Below are 12,301 nucleotides of genomic sequence, written 5' to 3'. Positions count from 1 at the left end.
GCCTGATGCCGCAACTCGGTAGATTGGGGATCCCTCAGCCCCAGCGCCGGACTCACATGCCGCCCCGCCGCCACCTGTGCTGCTGGGGCACCGCCGGTCATTCAGGGAGGAGAATGGGCAAGGCCCGCTGAGTCCCCAGAGACATTCAAAGGCCCCAGGTGCCAAAACACTTGGGCCCACGCTCTTGCTCCCCAGCGCCCTCACCTTGGCCTGCCCCTCCGCTTCCCTCACAGTAGGTGGATTCCGCCTGCCGGCCTCCTGGGTGCTAACCCTAACCCTAGGTCGGCCCCCCAGGGGCCCCTCCCAAGGGTCCTTGTACCGCTACACCGGGGATTGGGGACCCCAAGCCCCAGAGCCAGACTCACCCTGCCACAACACCACCACACTGGCCGCTAGGGGCGCCGCTGGTCATTCAGGGCAGGAGAGTGGACAGGGCCCTAGAGAAACTAGCGAAATTTGAAGTCTCCCACACCAAAATGCAGGGGCCTATGCTCCCGCTCGCCAGCACCTTTACCTCGGCCTGCCCATTTCTCGCAGCCCAGCAAGAGGATTGAGCCTGCCGGCCTCCTGGGGGCTAACTCTAACCCTAGGTCGGCCCAGGAGGAACCCCTCCGAAAGGGCCTGCCCCCGCAACGCTGGGGATTGGGGATCCCCGAGCCACAGCGCGGGACTCACCCTGCTGCCCCACTGCCAACGGAGCCACTAGGGGCGCCGCTGTTTATTCAGGGCAGGAGAATGGGCAGGGCCCTCAGAGCCATGGCAACATTCGAAGGTTCAGGGCTCCAAAACGCAGGGGCTCACGCTCCCGCTCGCCATCACCCTCAACTCGGCCCGCACCTCCGCTAATCGCACAGCCGGTGGATCGGGCCTGTTGGCCTACTGGGCGCTAACCCTAACCCTAGGACGGCCCCTAACGGTCCCTTCCTAAGGGGCCTGGTGCCGCAACGCAGGGGATTGGGGACCCCCAAGCCCCAGCACCAGATGCACCCTGCAGCCCCGCCCCACACAGGCCACTAGGGGCACTGACATTCCTTCAGGGTGGGAGAACTTGCAGGGCCCTCCGAACCCCCGCCAACCTTCGAAGGCACCCCGAATCAAAACGCTTGGGCCTAGGCTCATGGTCCCCAGCACCCTCACCTCAGCCCAACTCTCTGCTCGACGCGCAGGTGGTGTATCGGGCCTGCCGGCCTCCTGGGGGATAACCCTAACTACAGGTCAGCCCCCGAGGGGCCCTTCCCAAGGGGCCTGGCATGCAACGCTGGCAATGGGGACCCCGAGCCCAAGTGCTGGACTCACCCTGCTGCCCTTCAGCCACCCGAGCCACTAGGGGCCAACCGGTCAATCAGGGAAGGAGAATGGACAGGACCCTCCGAGCCCCCACTGACCTTCAAAAGCCCCCCACGCTAAAACGCTTGGGCTCATGCTCAGGCTTAGCAGCACCCTCACCTCGGCCCAACCCTCTGCGTGTTGCACAGACGCTGATCGGGTCCACAGGCCTTCTGGAGGTAACCGTAACCTTAGATCAACCCCCGAAGGGCCCCTCCCAAGGGGTCTGACGCCACAACACTGGGGATTGGGGACCCTGAACCTCAGCACTGGACTCACCCTGCCAGCCAGCTGCCACCCGGGTCTTGGGGTGCTGCCGTTCATTCAGGGCGGGAGAACGGGCAGGGTCCTCTGAGACACGGTGACCTTCAAAGGCCCCCCGCATCAAAAGGCCCGGGCCCACGCTCCCGCTCACCAATGCCCTCACCTCGGTCCGCTACTCCGCTCTCCACACAGCTGGTGAATAGGGCCTGATGGCCTCCTAGGGGCTAAACCTAACCCTAGGTTGGCCCCTGAGGGGCCCCTCCCAAGGGGCCTGTCGCCAGAATGCGGGGGATTGCGGATACCCGAGCCACAGCGCCTGACTCACCCTGCCGCCCTGCCGCCACCTGGCCTGCTAGGGGCGCTGCCGGTCATTCAGGGCGAGAGAAGGGGCAGGGCCTTCCGAGCCCCCGGTGACCTTCAAAGGCTCCCCACGCCAAAACGCTGGGGCCCACGCGCCTGCTCCCTAGCGCCCTCACTTCGTCCCGCCCCTCTGCTTGCTGCAGAGCCAGTGGATAGGGCCTGCCTGCCTCCTGGGGGCTAACCATAACCCTAGATCGGCCCCCCAAGGGGCCCTTCCCAAGGGTCCTGGTACCGCTACGCCGGGGATCAGGGACCCCAAGCCCCAGATCCAGACTCATATTGCCGCAACGCTGCCACCCGGGCCGCTACGGGTGCCGCCGGTCATTCAGGGAGGTGAATGGGCAGAGCCCGCCAAGTCCCTGGAGACATTCGAAGGACCCTGGTGCCAAAACGCTTGGGCCCGCGCGCCCGCTGGACAGTGACCTCACATCGACCCACCTCTCCATTAGCGGCACAACTGGCGGATTGAGCCTGCAGGCGTCCTGGGGGCTAACTCTAACCCTAGGTTGGCCCACGAGGAGCCCCTCCCAAGGGGCTTGGCGCTGCAACGCCGGGGATTGGGGATCTCCGAGCCAAAGCGCGGGACTCACCCTGCCGCCCCACCACCAACGGAGCCGCTAGGGGCACCGCTGATTATTCAGGGCAGGAGAATGGGCAGGGCCCTCTGAGCCATGGCAACATTCCAAGGACCAGGGTGCCAAAACGCTGGGGCCCACGTTCCCGCTCGCCATCGCCCTCAACTCCGCTGTACCTCCGCTCCTCGCACAGCTGGCAGATCGGGCCTGCCGGCCTCCTGGGCACTAACCCAAACCCTAGGACGGCCCCTGAGGATCCCTTCCTAAGGGGCGTGGCGCCGCAATGACGGGGATTGGGGACCTGCGAGACCCAGCTCCAGATGCACCCTGCCGCCCTGCAACACACGTGCCGCTAGGGGTGCCGCCATTCATTCAGTGTTGGAGAACTGGCAGGGCCCTCTGAACCCCGCCCACCTTAGAAGCCGCCCTGAACCAAAACGCTCGGGCCCAGGCTCATTTTCACCAGCATCCTCAGCTCGTCCCAACTCACCACTCTATGCACAGGCGGTGTATCGGGCCTGCCGGCCTCCTGGGGGTTAACCCTAACTGTAGGTCGGCCCCAAGGGGCCCTTCCCAAGTGGCCTGGCGCCCCAACGCAGGGAATGGGGACCCCGAGCCCAAGTGCCGGACTCACCCTGCGGCCCTTCAGCCAACTGAGCCACTAGGGCCCCACCAGTCAGTCAGGGGAGAACAGTTAGGGCCCTCCGAGCACCCGCTGACGTTTATAGGCCCCCCGCGCTAAAACGCTTAGGCTCATTCTCAGGATAACCAGCGCCCTCACCTCAGCCCAACCCTCTGCGTGTTGCACAGCCGCGCTTCGGGTCCACTGGCCTTCTGGGGGCTAACCGTAACCCTAGATCGACCCCGAGGGGCCCCTCCCAAGGGGCCTGGCGCTGCAATGCCAGGGATTGGGGACTCCCGAGCCTCAGCACTGGACTCACCCTGCCACCCAGCCGCCACGCTGGGGCTTGGGGTGGTGCCGTTCATTCAGGGCGGGAGAACGGGCAGGGCCCTCTGAGACACGGAAACCTTCAAAGGCTCCCCACGACAAAACACCCAGGCCCACACTCCCGCTCACCAGCGCCCTCACCTCGGTCCGCCACTCCACTCTCCAAAAAGCTGGTGAATAGGGCCTGCCGGCCTCCTCCGGGCTAAACCTAACCCTAGGTCGGCCCCCGAGGGGTCACTCCCAAGGGGCCTGGCGCCGCAACGCTGGGGATTGGGGATACCCGAGCTGCAGCACCTGACTCACCCTGCCGCCCCACCACCACCTGGGCTGCTGGGGGTGCTGCAGGTCACTGAGGGATGAGATTAGGCAGGGCCCCTGAGTCCCCAGAGACATTGGAAGGCCCCAGCGCCAAAACGCCTGGGGCCACGCTCCCGCTCACCAGCGCCCTCACCTCGGTCAGCCACTCGCTCTCCACACAGCTGGCGAATAGGGCCTGCCGGCCTCCTAGGGGCTAAACCTAAACCTAGGTTGGCCCCCGTGGGGCCCCTCCCAAGGGGCCTGGCGCTGCAACACCGGGGATTGGGGACCCCCAAGCCCCAGCGCCGGACGCACCCTGCCACCCCTCCCCACCCGGGCCACTAGGGCACCGCCGTTCATTCAGGGTGGGAGAACGGGCAGGGCCCTCCGAACCCCCACCAACCTTCGAAGGCGCCCCGAACCAAAACGCTTGGACCCAGGCTCATGCTCACCAGCACCCTCACCTCGGCCCAACTCCCCTCTTGATGCACAGGTGGTGTATCGGGCCTGACGGCCTCTTGTGGGCTAACCCTAACCATAGGTTGGCCACGGAGGGGACTTCCCAAGGGGCCTTGCATCGCAACGCTGGGGATGGGGACCCCGAGCCCAATTGCCGGACTCACCCTGCTGCCCTTCAGCCACCCGAGCCGTTAGGGGCCCACTGCTCAATTAGGGCAGGAGAACTGGCAGGGCCCTCCGAGACCCCGCTGACCTTCGAAGGCCCCCCGCGCAAAAACGTTGGCTCCCATGCTCCTGCTCCCAGCGCTCTCACCTCGGCCTGCCCCTCCACTTGATTCATAGCTGGTGGATAGGGCCTGCCGGGCTCCTGGGGGCTAACCGAAACCCTAAGTCGGCCTTGTGGGGCACAGCCCAAGGGGCCTGGCTCTGCAACGCTGGGGATTGCTGACTCAGAGCCCCAGAGTCCGACTCACCCTGCTGCACTGTCGCCACCCAGGCCGCTAGGGGCGCCTCTGGTGATTCAGGAGGAGAGAAAGGGCAGGGCCTTCTGAGCCCCAGGTGACCTTCAAAGGCCCCCTGCACCAAAATGCCCCAGCCCACGCTCCCGCTCCCCAGCGCCCTCACCTCGGCCCACCCCTCCGCTCCCTGCACAGTGGGCGGATGGGGCCTTCCGGCCTCCTGGGGGCTAACCCTAACCCTAGGTCGGCCCCCCAGGGGCCACTCCCAAGGGTCCTTGTACCACTACCCTGGGGATCGGGGACCCCAAGCCCCAGAGCCTGACTCACCCTGCCGCAACGCCGCCACCCAGGCCTCTAGGGGAGCCACCGGTCATTCAGGGCTGGAGAAGGGACAGGGCCTTGGAGAAACCTGTGACATTTGAAGCCTCCCACGCCAAAATGAAAGGGACCATGCTCCCTATCCCCAGCACCTTTACTTCGGCCCGCCCACCTCTCCCTGATCAGCCTGAGGATTGGGCCTGCCAGCCTCCTGGGGGCTAACTCTAACCCTAGTTCTGCCCAAGAGGAGCCCCTCCCATGGGGCCTGCCCCCACAACGCTGGGGATTGGGGATCCCCGAGCCAAAGCGCGGGACTCACCCTGCCACCCCACAGCCAAAGGAGCTGCTAGGGGCGCCAATGTTTATTTAGGGCAGGAGAATGGGCAGGGCCCTCTGAGCCATGGCAATATTCCAAGGCCAAGTGCGTCAAAACGTTGGGGCCCACGCTTCCGCTCGCCCTGGCCTCAACTCGCCCCACACCTCCGTTCCTTGCACAGCCAGCGGATCAGGCCTGCCAGCCTCCTGGGCACTAACCTTAACCCTAGGATGGCCCCTGACAGTCCCTTCCTAAGGGGCCTGGTGCCGCAACGCCAGGGATTGGGGACCCCCAAGACCCAGTGCCGGATGCACCCTGCCACCTCGCCCCACACCGGCACTAGGGGCACAGCCATTCATTCAGGGTGGGAGAACTGGCAGGGCCCTCCGAAACCCCGCCGACCTTCGAAGGCGCCCCGAACCAAAACGCTTGGGCCCAGGCTCATGTTCATCAGCACCCTCACCTCGGCCCAACTCTCCACACACCGCACAGGTGGTGTTTCGGGCCTGCCAGGCTCCTGGGTGCTAACCCTACCTGTAGGTCGGCTCCTGAGGGGCCCTTTCCAAGGGGCCTGGTGTCGCAACTCTGGGGATGGGGACCCCGAGCCCAAGTGCCGAACTCACCTTCCTGCCCTTCAGCCTCCTGAGCCGCTAGAGGCCCTGCCGGTCATTCAGAGTGGGAGAATGGGCAGGTCCCTCCGAGCCCCCACCGACCTTCGAAGGCACCCTGTGCTAAAACACTTGAGCTCATGCTCAGTCTCGCCAGCGCCCTCACTTCGGCCCAACCCTCCGCGTGCCACACAGCCGCTGATCGTGTCCACCGGGCCTAACCTGGGCGCTAACCATAACGGTAGATCGACCTGCGGGTGTCCCCTCCCAAGGGGCCTGGCGCTGCAACACCTGGGATTGGGGACCCCAGAGCCTCAGCACTGGACTCAATCTGCCACCCAGGTGCCACCTGGGGACTTGGGGTGGTGCCATTCATTCAGGGCGGGAGAACAGGTAGGGCCCTCCAAGACACAGCGACATTCAAAGGCCCCCTGCGCCAAAACGCCAGGCCCACCATCCCACTCACCAGCGCCCTCACCTCGGTCGGCCACTCCGCTCTCCACACAGCTGGTGAATAGGGCCTGATGGCCTCCTAAGGGCTAAACCTAACCCTAGGTTAGCCTCCAAGGGGTCCCTCCCAAGGGGCCTGGCGCTGCAACACTGGGTATTGGGGATACCCGAGCCAAAGCGCCTGACTCACCCTGCCTCCCCGCCGCCACCTATGCTGCTAGGGGCACCGCCGGTCATTCAGGGAGGAGAATGGTCAGGGCCTGCTGAGTCCCCTGAGACATTCGAAGGCCCCCGGTGCCAAAACGCTTGGCCCCACGCTCCCGCTCAACAGAGATCTCACCTCGACCCACCCCTCCATTTGCCGCACAGCTGGCGGACTGAGCCTGCCAGCGTCCTGGGGGCTAACCCTAACCCTAGGTCAGCCCCCGAGGGGCCCCCACCAAGGGGCCTGACGCCGCAACGCGGTAGATTGGGGATCCCCGAGCCCCAGCGCCGGACTCACATGCCGCCCCGCCGCCACCTGGGCTGCTAGGGAGGCGGCCGGTCATTCAGGGAGGAGAATGGGCAAGGCCAGCTGAGTCCCCGGAGACATCGAAGGCCCCAGGTGCCAAAACGCTTGGGCCCACGCTCTTGCTCTCCAGCGCCCTCACCTCGGCCTGCCCCTCCGCTCCCCTCACAGTGGGCGGATCCCACCTGCAGGCCTCCTGGGTGCTAACCCTAACCCTAGGTCGGCCCCCCAGGTGCCCCTCCCAAGGGTGCTGGTACCGCTACTCCAGGGATCGGGGACCCCAAGCCCCAGAGCCAGACTCACCCTGCCGCAACGCCACCACCCTGGCCGTTATGGGCACCGCTGGTCATTCAGGGCGGGGAATGGACAGGGCCCTAGAGAAACCAGCGACATTTGAAGCCTCCCACCCCAAAATGCAGGGGCCCACGCTCCTGCTCGCCAGCGCCTTTACCTCAGCCCGCCCACCTCTCGCTGCCCAGCCAGATGATTTGGCCTGCCATCCTTCTGGGGGCTAACTCTGACCCTAGGTCAGCCCACGAGGAGCCCCTCCCAAGGGGCCTGCTCCCGCAAAGCTGGGGATTGGAGATCCCCAAGCCACAGCCCGGGACTCACCCTGCCGCCCCATCACCAACGGAGCTGCTAGGGGCGCCACTGTTTATTCAGGGCAGGAGAATGGGCAGGGCCCTCCTAGCCATGGCAACATTCCAAGGCCCAGCGCACCAAAATGCTGGGGCCCACGCTCCCGCTCGCCATCACCCTCAACTCGGCCCGCATCTCCGCTCCTCGCACAGCCGGCGGATCGGGCCGGCCGGCCTCCTGGGCGCTAACCCTAACCCTAGGACGGCCCCTGAGGATCCCTTCCTAAGGGGCCTGGCACCGCATCGCCGGGTATTGAGGACCCCCAAGCCCCAGAGCCGGATGCACCCTGCCACCCCTCCACACCCAGACTGCTATGGGGGTAGGCGTTCATTCAGGCTGGGGGAACAGGCAGGGCACTCCGAACCCTTCCGACCTTCGAAGGCGCCCTGAACCAAAATACTTGGACCCAGACTCATGTTCACAAGCACCCTCAACTCGGCCCAACTCTCCGCTCGATGCACAGGTGGTGTATCGGGCCTGCGGGTCTCCAGGGGGCTAACCTTAACCATAGGTCGGCCCCCAAGGGGCCCTTCCCAAGGGGCCTGGCGTCGCAATGCTGGGGATGGGGACACCGAGCCCAAGTGCCGGACTCACCCTGCTGCCCTTCAGCCACCCGAGCTGCTAGGGGCCCACTGTTCAATCAGGGTAGGAGAATGGTTAGGGCCCTCCAAGCATCCGCTGATGTTCATAGGCCCCCCGCGCTAAAACGCTTAGGCTCATGCTCAGGCTCGACAGCGCCCTCACCTCGGCCCAACCCTTCGCATGTTGCACAGCCGCTGATCGGGTCCACTGGCCTTCTGGGGGCTAACCGTAACCCTAGATCAACCGGAGCGGCCCCTCCCAAGGGGTCTGGCGCCTCAACGCTGGGGACTGGGGACACCCAAGCCTCAGCACTGGACTCATCCTGCCGCCCAGCCACCACGCGGGGGCTTGGGGTGGTGCTGTTCATTCACAGCTGGAGAATGGGCAGGGCCATCCAAGACACGGAGACCTTCAAAGGCTCCCTGGGCCAAAACAATGGGGACCACGCTCCCGCTCACCAGCGCCCTCACCTCGGTCCGCCACTCCAGTCTCCACACAGCTGGCGAATAGGGCTTGCGGGCCTCCTAGGGGCCAAAACTAACCCTAGGTTGGCCCCGAGGGGCCCGCCCAAGGGGCCTGGCGCCACAACGCTGGGGATGGGGATACCCGAGCCCCAGCGCCTGACTGACCCTGCCGCCCCGCCACCACCTGGGCTGCTGGGGGCGCTGCCGGTCACCCAGGGAGGAGATTGGGCACGGCACAGCGAGTCCCCGGAGACATTCAAAGTCCCCTGGCGCCAAAACGCTTGGGCCCACGCTCCCGCTCGACAGAGGCCTCAGCTTGACCCACCACTCCATTCGCTGCACAGCGGGCGGATTGAGCCTGCCGGTGTCCTGGAGGCTAACCCTAACCATAGGTCAGCCCCCGACGGGCCCCTCCCAAGGGGCCTGGCGGCGCAACACGGTGGATTGGGGACCCCCGAGCCCCAGTGCCAGATTCACCTGCCGTCCCGCCGCCAATCAGGCCGCTAGGGGCACATCGGTTCATTCAGTGTGGGAGAACTGGCAGGGCCCTCCCTTTCCCCTGCGGCCTTTGAAGGCCCCCCGCGCAAAAATGTTGGCTCCCACGCTCCTGCTCGCAAGCGCCCTCACCACGGCCTGCTCCTCTGATTGATTCAGAGCCGGTGGATAGTGCCTCCTGGGCTCCTGGGGGCTAACCAAAACGCTAGGTCGGCCCTGTGGGGCACATCCCAAGGGGCCTGGCTCTGCAACGCTTGGGATTGGTGACTCAGAGCCCCAGAGCCAGACTCACCCTGCTGCACTGTCGCCACCCAGGCCGCTGCAGGCGCCGCCAGTGATTCATGGTGAAAGAAGGGGCAGGGCCTCCCGAGCCCCCTGTGACCTTCAAAGGCCCCCCGTGACAAACCGCTGGTGCCCACGCTCCCACTCCCCAGCACCCTCACCTCAGACCGCCCCTCCGCCCATCGCACAGGCGGCAGGTCAGGCCTGCCGGCCTCCTGGGTGCCAACCCTAACCCTAGGACGGCCCCTGAGGGTCCCTTCCTAAGGGGCCTGGTGCCGCAAAGCCGGGCATTGGGGACCCCCGAGACCCAGCTCCGGATGCACCCTACCGCCCCACAAACACGTGCCGCTAGGGTCACCACCATTCATTCAGTGTTGGAGATGTGGCAGGGCCCTCCGAACTCCCTCTGACATTCGAAGGCGCCCCGAACCAAAACGCTTCGGCTCAGGCACATGTTCACCAGCACCCTCACCTCGGCCCAACTCTCCGCTCGACGCACAGGTGGTGTATCGGGCCTGCCAGATACAGAGGCTAACCCTAACTGTAGGTCGGCCCCCCGAGGGGCCCTTCCCAAGTGGCCTGGCGCCGCAACAACGGGGATGGGGACCCCGAGCCCAAGTGCTGGACTTACCCTGCTGCCCTTCAGCCACCCGAGCCACTACGTACCCCGCCGGTCATTCAGAGCAGGAGAACCGGCAGGTCCCTCCGAGCCCCCGGCGACCTTCAAAGGACCCCCACACTAAAGAGCTTGGGCTCATGCTCAGTCTCGCCAGTGCCCTCACCTCGTCCCAACCCTCCACGTGCCGCACAGCCGCAGATCCGGTCCACCGGCCTCCTGGGGGCTAACCATAACCTTACATCGATCCCCGAGGGTCCCCTCCCAAGGGGCTTGGCGCCACAACCCCGGGGATAGGGGACCCCAAACCTCAGCACCTCACCCACCCTGCCACCCAGCCGCCACCCGGGGGCTTGGGGTATTGCCGATCATTCAGGGCGGGAGAACAGGCAGGACCCTCCGAGACACTGCAACCTTCGAAGGCCCCTGCGCGCAAAAACGGCAGACACACCCTCCCACTCACCAGCGCCCTCACCTCCGTCCGCCACTCCACTCTCCACACAGCTGGCAAATAGGGCCTGCCGGCCTCCTGGGGGCTAAACCTAACCCTAGGTTGCCCCCGAGGGGCCTCTCCCAAAGGACCTGGCGCCGCAACGCCGGGGATTGGGGACCCCCAAGCCCCAGCGCAAGATGCAACCTGTCGCCCTTCCCCACCCGGGCCGCTAGGGGCGCTGCTGTTCATTCAGGGTGGGAGAACAGGCAGGGCCCTCCGAACCCCCGCCTATGTTCGAAGGCGCCCCGAATCAAAACGCTTGGGCCCACGCTCATGTTCACCAGCACCCTCAACTCGGCCCGCACCTCCGCTCCTCGCACAGCGGCGACTCGGGCCTGCCGGCCTCCTGGGCGCTAACCCTAACCCTAGGACGGCCCCTGAGGATCCCTTCCTAAGGGGCCTGGCGCTGCAACGCCTGGGATTGCGGACCCCCAAGCCCCAGTGCCGGACGCACGCTGCCGCCCCGCCCCACACGGGCTGCTAGGGGCGCCGCCATTCATTCAGGGTGGAAGAACTGGCAGGGCCCTCCGAACCCCCGCCGACTTTTGAAGGCGCCCCGAACCAGAACCCTTGGGCCCTGGCTCACGTTCATCAGCACCCTCACCTCGGCCCAACTCTCCGCTCGATGCACAGGTGGTGTATCGGGCCTTCGGGGCTCCTGGGGGCTAACCCTAACCATAGGTCGGCCCCCCGAGGGGCCCTTCCCAAGTGCCCTGGCGCCGCAATGCCGGGGATGGGGACCCCGAGCCCAAGTGCCGGACTCACCCTGCTGCCCTTCAGCCACCCGAGCCGCTAGGGGCCCCGTCGGTCATTCAGGGCGGGAGAACGGGCAGGTCCCTCTGAGGCCCCGCCGACCTTCGAAGGCCCCCCGCACTAAAAAGCTTGGGCTCATGCTCAGTCTCGCCAGTGCTCTCACCTCGTCCCAAACCTCCGCGTGCCGTTGAGCCGCTGATCGGGTCCACCGGCCTCCTGGGGGCTAACCATAACCTTACATCGATCCCCGAGGGTCCCCTCCCAAGGGGCTTGGCGCCGCAACCCCGGGGATACGGGACTCCGAACCTCAGCACCTGACTCACCCTGCCGCCCAGCCGCCACCCGGGGGCTTGGGGTATTGCCGATCATTCAGGGCGGGAGAACAGGCAGGGCCCTCCGAGACACGGCGACCTTCGAAGGCCCCCCCACGCAAAAACGGCAGACCCACCCTCCCACTCACCAGCGCCCTCACCTCCGTCCGCCACTCCACTCTCCATACAGCTGGCGAATAGGGCCTGCAGGCCACCTTGGGGCTAAACCTAACCCTAGGTTGCCCCCGAGGGGCCTCTCCCAAAGGACCTGGCGCCGCATCACCGGGGATTGGGGACCCCCAAGCCCCAGCGCCGGATGCACCCTGTCGCCCCGCCCCACCCGGGCCGCTAGGGGCGCCGCTGTTCATTCAGGGTGGGAGAAAAGGCAGGGCCCTCCGAACCCCCGCCTATGTTCGAAGGCGCCCCGAATCAAAACGCTTGGGCCCACGCTCATGTTCACCAGCACCCTCAACTCGGCCCGCACCTCCGCTCCTCGCACAGCGGCGACTCGGGCCTGCCGGCCTCCTGGGCGCTAACCCTAACCCTAGGACGGCCCCTGAGGATCCCTTCCTAAGGGGCCTGGCGCTGCAACGCCTGGGATTGCGGACCCCCAAGCCCCAGTGCCGGACGCACGCTGCCGCCCCGCCCCACACGGGCCGCTAGGGGCGCCGCCATTCATTCAGGGTGGAAGAACTGGCAGGGCCCTCCGAACCCCCGCCGACTTTTGAAGGCGCCCCGAACCAGAACCCTTGGGCCCTGGCTCACGTTCATCAGCACC

Source organism: Ursus americanus, chromosome 22 (assembly GCF_024610735.1).
Source record: "Ursus americanus isolate L20-20 chromosome 22, mUrsAme1.1.p, whole genome shotgun sequence".
NCBI classification, from domain to species: domain Eukaryota; kingdom Metazoa; phylum Chordata; class Mammalia; order Carnivora; family Ursidae; genus Ursus; species Ursus americanus.
Note: the sequence above shows the minus strand (reverse complement) of the source record.